The sequence below is a fragment of the Haliotis rufescens genome, unplaced genomic scaffold (genome assembly GCF_023055435.1).
Source record: "Haliotis rufescens isolate VD_foot unplaced genomic scaffold, xgHalRufe1.0.p SCAF_1, whole genome shotgun sequence".
Classification (NCBI taxonomy): domain Eukaryota; kingdom Metazoa; phylum Mollusca; class Gastropoda; order Lepetellida; family Haliotidae; genus Haliotis; species Haliotis rufescens.
Genome location: NW_025963779.1, coordinates 63693785 through 63702123, shown reverse-complemented (window position 1 = coordinate 63702123; position 8339 = coordinate 63693785).

Sequence of the window (8339 nt, the reverse complement as noted above, 5' to 3'; positions counted from 1 at the left end):
GAAACAGGTTATGGCATTTATACATGATGAATACAAAGGGTATATGAACCTGTGGGCATTTATCATGCGGGGTAAGGGCAGATGGTGGACTACTTAATGCTTACGTCACACACACATTTGTTAACCGTGACCATATTTAAGAATTTTTTCCTTCATCAATATAAGTATCCAGACATTTTCGGGATTAACTCGTTACAAAACCAAACAAGCTCGTTCCACGCATCAAAGCTTATTTGCATTCTATATCATTTATTCATATATTATTTACTGCCGACATTTCGTTCAGTTAAGGTTTTGGACTGGACTCGATACAACAAGAAATCGACTATATCACATTATGAAATTCTGTAAAGACCATCTGACAATCTCCACCTGGAATTTGTTTTCAATCATCTTCAAAATGTAATTATTATGTTCAGTTCAAATATATCTTGAACACAGGTAGTTATTTAAAAGTGTATTTCCACATTAAATTAAGGTATAAATCTCAAGGTTTATATGTAATAATTTCGGTTTAAAGGTCGAGCATTTACAGTCCTCACAAAATCCAAAATCTGCAAATATATTGAAGATCAATACCATGATATGTTTATAGGTCACCAATAAGTCACTAAAAGAAGAAAGTACTTCTCGCCATATTACATTGTAAAACATATGGTAATAGTGTCTCCCATACATGTACTATGGGTGTGTTCTTTGCAAAAGTCTACACATTACGAAACACCTACATACTTATTTTTTTCAAGAATGAAATTGTTTTTATACTTTACTCCAGTTTCTGATCGGATTGACAAAATTAAAACCAGGGAATTTGACCAAGAGCTTTGACTTCGGTTTCAGGTATATCGATGATCGAATATCGTTCAATAATGGTCAGACAGCCACTCTCTCTTTTTGTTACTTTTTCAATATATTACCGTGTTTTATCAGGTGATTAATTGACTTGCATGAGTTTGTGACGGGTGCAACCTGTGGGACAGGATGCTCTCAGCTTTCGTGAACACTATCTGATAGTGATTCAAAAACACAATGTCATGCTTATGATACAATCGGAATCGCCCAATGGACTCAATATACAATATATCTTATGATTATGGAAATTTGTTTTGTAATCTTTATTATCATGCAAAGTATATGTAATGTGGACTGTTACTTAATATATTGTTTCTCTGTCTGTCTGTCTGTCCGTCTATTTGCAATGAACGACTACAGATGATTGGAGTCTCAACGAGCGAGTACCCGACTGCTTTCGCTACTTTCAATTTGCTTTCATGTAAAAGTTCAGCGTGGCAAAATGAAGTCAGTTTAAAATATGTGGACAGATATCTTGACTTACGTTGGATATTCCGATGCGTATTTTGTGATACTGTTTCCGAAGAGTTTATGAAAGAATAAACTGTAAAGTATTGACACATATCATACGAAAACTTCGTTGAAGAGTCCCTCACTTCACATTTAGTGGTCCCCAAACATCCAAAATGTAAATAACAAGATTTTTTAATTGACATTCACTTTGTGTGTTTTCACTGGAGTTGGAACATTCACAAAGCGAGGTCCAAATTGTATGAACGTTGGAGCTTGCGTAGAGAAAAGGTGTTGTCATGGTCTGGGGAGAAACCTAAAACTGAGTAGGTTATCATTCGAAGCGATGTTCATGCACTTAGTCATCGAAATGACGTTTTGCACCCGTTCTGTTGGCTTTTCTTCAATAGCCAGAGGGTATACTCTTCCAAGACAGCAACGCTAGACCCTATACGGCGACGCTGACGAGAGGACTTTTCAACAACATGCCTTACAAATGTAAAGTCTCCCTGGCATGTTGTTGTTGTAATTGGTATCACCGTTTAGCACATATTATAGCTGACATGAACAGAAATGAGCTTGATAATGCCCTTATATTGCTTGACAACGGGCCATTATCACGCCCGTTGTTAGGTGACGTCATAGGATAGGGATAGGTGACGTCATGTTCAATAGTGACGTCATCTGGTTTGTTCTCAGACGTTTCCATACTTGTAAAAGTGGGTCAGTAACATTCGTGTTGATTGCAGTTAATGTTTCCAAACCGATATTGTTGCGCTTTTTATCTTATAGCAAGTTCCATTTTTAGCTATAATAAGGGAAGCGCTATTTTTCAGGGCATTATCATTTGCAGAAGCCCTCGGTCTTTTCAACCGCCCTCCTTCGTCGGGCAGTTCATGGAAGACCTCGGGCTTCTGCAAATGATAATTCCCTGAAAAATAGCGTTACCCTTATTTATAGCTAAGATGGATAGAATTATCATTAAACCGCCCGCATGTTATCGGAAATGAGCGGGCCACTTCGTCGGGCAGTTAATTGAAGACCTCGTCTTCTGCAAAATTTAATGATAATGCCCTGAACAATAGCGTTACCCTTATAATAACAGTCTATGAATGAACTTGACTTTGTGCTCGCGAGTGGAGCCTAAATCTAATCCACTTTTAATGCATTCCCATTGGCAATACTTCCACACAAAACAAAATATGGCCCACCTTTTGCGTATCATTAACAAAAACATATTGAAATTTATAAATAATTTCACCAATGTACATTACTATCCAACTGGAACTATTGATTGATTCATACTAATATAAATAGATGTACAAAAGCAAGGAGAGGCATCATTTTTCACATTGTTTCAGGATATGATCATAAAGAACAGATTGATTGTCTTAAACATTATCATTTCCCAGTAATTTAAAACTTTGAAGTTTTACAAACCTACCGAATAATGATGAATCATATGAAACCTACATGTAGGGTGGAAAGCACAAAATTCCAAAAAGTAAATGATATGCGCCAGACAAGTTTAGGGAAACCTTTCAGTAAAAATAAACTATGTATACACGAATTACAGAGATAAGGTAACGTATCCTTAACAAGTAATATACTTCCTTCTTGTGACTATTGTGACTGCGCAGTACATTTGAGCAGGAGGTAACACAAGTGTTAAAAACCAGTGATCCGCAGATCACTACAATAGTATGTTGTTCTTCGAGGGTAAGGTGGCTGTGTCATACACCCGAATCTATTGTGTCCCATTTAAATAAATTCAAGTGAATTCAGGAATGCGATGTTTCTGTACAAGTGTGACTTTGCAACCACTACATTAGACCCTCTCTGTACCTCCGATATTTCTTCACTGAATCTTGGGGCCCCAGACACAGTGAAATAGTGCCGATGTGACGTTAAATTTGAAGTCACTCGTTTGCAGTTTTGTCACAGATTTGTTTAAATTGATTATTTGAAGAAAGTCAAACAAGCTTGTGTCATGGCCTGCTTTTTCAGCGTCTTCGTTGCCGTCGCCTGTAAACATCATCTCCTCAAACAGCACTCCGCCAATTAAGCTGAAGCTAAACACAGTCCCCATCAATGATAACACCTGAATGTGCTGACAAAGAAATATCCGAATATAAAGCTATTATGTCCATGATTCAGTCACTGTCACACCATAATTTACAACAAAAACCGAATTTCTATGTGTGTGTGTGTGTGTGTGTGTGTGTGTGTGTGTGTGTGTGTGTGTGTTCTTAATGTGGTGGTGGTTTTGGTGGAGGGAGGCGGCGAGTGTTCACGCGCACGCTCTCGGTATCTCTATGAATGTGTTGGTTGTTAAGTTAATTGTGGTTACAAACGCTTTGGAATTTATCGCTTCAATTACGTTTAGTGATTTCGTCTGATTCTCTTCATGGGACAACAATTCTTTTTAAGTAGTATGCCTCTATATTTTTTCTTTATTTGCTCGCTGTTGAATCGGTGTGTTAGATATTAGGTCTTCAAGTTGAATGAATACCCTCTATCATGGCTAATCAAAACAATACCATGGAATTGGGATGCGGAACTTTTTGCCCTTAGTTAATACATGTAACTGGTTTGGATGAAAAGTCTTTAACAGTTTTCAAGTTGTTTCTTCGTAAATGTCACCTACCCCTCCCTTTTGAGAGAAATAAAAATGCCAAAAATCTGCAAATTCCATGTTTTCTTTTCTTTAAATGTGGAACAGAACACGTAGCACCCTTCCTTTGCTCTAGCAACTCCTTTGCCTTTTCCTCATCTGTTAGACTCCCTCAATATTCCAAAAGGTAGTCTTCGCCGATGTCTTTTCTGAAAACACCAAAGCCAAAATGTCAAAATGCAATATACATTATATCAGAACAGATAGGTGTAGTGTTAGAAAATGGAAGGGGTTTGCAAGTTTAAACAGTTCATAATCAGGGCTCGATTTAACATGATATACGTTACACACAAACAAATGTTTTCCCATAGACTTCTTTAGTAACGTTATATATATTTTGTAAATAACTAAGCATTCAGTAGCCATTTAAAAAATACACATGTGTGCACAATTTGGCCTCAAAGCAGCCATAAAAACAAAAAGAATTGACTAGCTCAGCCAGCTCCTTTTCCGAGTACAGGAAAATAAACACACTACCCCCAGTTCCGCATCAAATGTCACCTACTTGAAAATATCTGTGGTCACATTCAGCATAAATTATCATGTTGCAAACGACAGTACTAGATAAACAGTAGAGAAAAACATGGTCACTCATTCAGCAGCTTCTCATACATGTGAGGCGAGGTAATGAACCTTACAAGAAATTAGGAAGTGAAGCGGTGGATTGTTTCCATAATGTCTATCACAGCCGACAAAGGGAAGTAACCTCCTCAAGTGAAAGAAACTCTTTAAAACCACAACATGAAAGAAAGTTACACTTAAGTTTAATGATTCATTTACTTGTTACTTTGAAATGCTCCTAGAAAATCTAAAACACTTTCTGTTTAATGTTTTTATGTTGCTTAACATGCCAATTTCGAAGGAGACAAAGCAAAAAATCCATATCAATTAGGAAATATACAGGTTATCTCGACACCAGCTTAAAAGAGTATTTCTCTCCAATAAGGTATGGTACACGTGAAGATTCCGGGGTAGAATAGGTCTTCAGCGACCCATGCTTGCCGTAAAAGGTGACTATGCTTGTCGTAAAAGGCGACTAACGGAATCGGGTGGTCAGGCTCGCTGACTTGCATGTCCCCGATCCCAATTGCGTGGATCAATGCTCATGATATTAATCACTGGATTGTCGCATGGGGGTGTACCAGTTCATCAAACGAAATTAACAAGTGTCGTTTCTTTAGATTTCCAAGCGAAAAGGCCAATTGAGCGAGGAGGGACGTTTGGATACAGCGGAGACCATATAACGATATATGGTCTCTCGATACAGATGTCAGCGTGGAGAAAAGAAATGAAAACCGACTGGGCATGCCCCTGCTGTGTTCCTTGCATTTTGAGGCATCTGTCTTTGAGTGAGATCCAGACAAATTGAAATAACTTGGTTACGAAAATAACTTTTGCATTCATCGTTTAACATAATCCATGACTGACTACCATCGTACAACAATTTCAAAGGAACACGCAAATGCGTCAGATTACATGCTAAGGCAATACATTTAGGACAATTTTTCCTAAGATACATTCACATATTCAGTCCATGGTCTTGCATACTTGGAACCCTTGCATGTGTTCAGGAAAGGATTCTCTTATTTTTTTCAAAACATGCGAGATGGATGATTTTTAGGACGTCTTTGGTAAACAAGACTTGAAGTTGAGAATTTTCTGCCTGAACAGTATCAGTAAGACCTGAAATTAATTGAATTCTCATTAAAAAATGTATATTAAACAGGTTGGTACTCACAACCACGTACATGATATACATCTTTTTAATAACAAAATAGGATTTCCGATACATATAAAGACGCAAACGCCATTGATTTAATTATTTGTAAAACAAAGCATGTACATGTATTTGACTTGGTATTGAATATCCGATAAATGTCAATGTGAAAAAGGTGTTTGTGTGTCAGTTTGATTGGATATTTGTTTATTAGCTATCATTAATGACCTGAGGCGGATCCAGGCTTTTTGAAACGAATTGTTTTTACCCTCAGTCGATGGGGAGGGGGTAGTTTTTACTTTTTTTTAGTGGGTGTGTTTAATCCTCGGATTCCGCATCTGGATCAACCACGGGATGATTCTTCATATTCTGTGTCTAAATCTAGAATAAGTTATTGTATGACAAAAAGCTGTTTCTGGTGAGACAAGTGTGAGTGTGGTGTTCATTTTTGGAGAAATTATAATGTGAAAGGTAATTTTGAGTGTAATAGTGTCAGTTCTATTTAATGTATTTGTTGTTAAACTTATCTATGTTTATTTCATTCTCTGTTTGTATATCGATCTAGTATAGGGTAGTCCATGTTATAATGATGGATGTTTTTGGAAAAGACAAGTAAAGTGTATCTTATAAGCTTAATGCCTGCCACGAATATATTTCTATTTATCAATGAAGTACACATCATTACAACTATTTAAACGACAGTTTTAACTGAACCAACCATCACTAGACAATACAATTAATACGAAACACATTTAGCTGAAGCCCTATGCTACGTGTTTGACATAATGACAAGACAATGAACAATGTTTTGACAATGGAAAGTGTCAGCCTACACCTGGCACATTTTACATAAGAATAACTGTCTCACGAACTTGTTTTATTCGAGAAAGACTCATTTTATTAAGACAAGTCCGGTAAATGTTTAATACCAGATTTTGTTCTCTCGTCTAATTACGTGTTGATCTACTTCGCTTTCCTCGCTGCTGTCAAGACTATTTTGATCACGGGGCTCATATTTATATGGACGAATATGTGTAAGGTCAATGAGCGAAAATCCAACGTTTTCATCGGTGCTGGGTGATGCCATTGTGAACGGTACCTGGCGAACACCAGTAAGCTACCAAACACTATACAGAAACAGTGATCGTCTGCAAGTCTACTCTCCACTATGACGTCCGATTTCTGCTCATAAACACTCAGTAGTTTCCGGAATACGGGTAGGTTTTTACACATTTTGCTACTTATATTGACTTTAGAAAAATAATCTTCGAGATCCTAGTTTAAAAACGCTTTAAAAATTATTTAATTCCATATTTTTACTGTACACCTGTAATCTTAATGTTGACAGAGCTTTGGTTAACAAGTTCAATTGTCTGTTAGTAATGGGTTTTTTAAATACACGTTATATGCCTTATGTTGGTAATTTTGTAGCCTTTCTAAATATCAGTATTATTTTTTATGATTCAGATGTCATGTATGGTGTCAAAATGTTTATGAAAGCTTCAACTTGTATGTCAATAAGCTACCAGGAATGGTTCAATGCGTTTCCAAGTTATTTTCATGCTGACAAGGAAGGATATTTTGCATTATAGAGTATAACTTATGGCAGTTTTTCCTTTAAAACATTCTTTTTTAAAAAGGAATAGGGTTGTTGGTGATTCAAAGGAAATGTTTTTTCATGAATTTCTACTGTATCATTTCTTCATGTAATTATTACACTTATATTCCCATCCAGGAGTGGCATAACATCTATAAAATAATTGGAACACAGAGAATAATTTTATGTCCATTTGGCTTTTGATATTTTTTTAGAAAAACACTGTGTCCAGGAGTGGTCAATATAGCTATTTAAGAGAATATTTACTGTATTATTAAACATGTCACCATCTCACGAACTAGATAGTCATATTTTAGGTTATAATATGAAAGACAATCAAATAATACATTTGGGAGGGATATCATGGTTAGAAACATGGCAATAGGTAGTTATTACACATTATAAGCAATACTTCAATTATATACGAATTTGCACTTACTAATTAGCGACCTGTTTTAGTTCCCCGTTACCGCTTTTTATACGCTGCTATTTAGCTACAATGGCGGACATCGAGTCAGTAGCACTGTCATTGGCGCACTTTGCAAAGCGGAGTTAAAGGGCAAGTTCACACGGAAATGAACCAATTTTTCTTGTACTTTTTCCACATTAAAAGTGTTAACATAGAAGTGTCATAGACAAAAATATAAAATCATCAAATTTAATTAACATATTTTTTGCATTAAAACGATTTATATTTTTCACATTTACCAAGTGTTCTATTTCCATAACAAAAACACCAGGGCTTATGCCCCTTGCAATATAACGTCATTGGTGCCAATTGATAAACATTATGACGTCATCATGCTTTGTTAGAGCCGCTTCACGTGGTGTAGGTACAGTTTTGTGATTCTAGCGTCTCAGATGCCAGCCAGAATTGTGTTATGCTGAGTCCCCACTGCGCCGAGTGTGTCGTAGACCATGTTGTTTTACCGCAAACTGGTCCTTGATATCTTTTGCGTTGAGAATAGACAGGGACCCAGTTGAATCGGCACCAATTACGTCATAATCTAAGGGGGATAACTCAGGCCTATTTCGCTCGTAAAACGAAG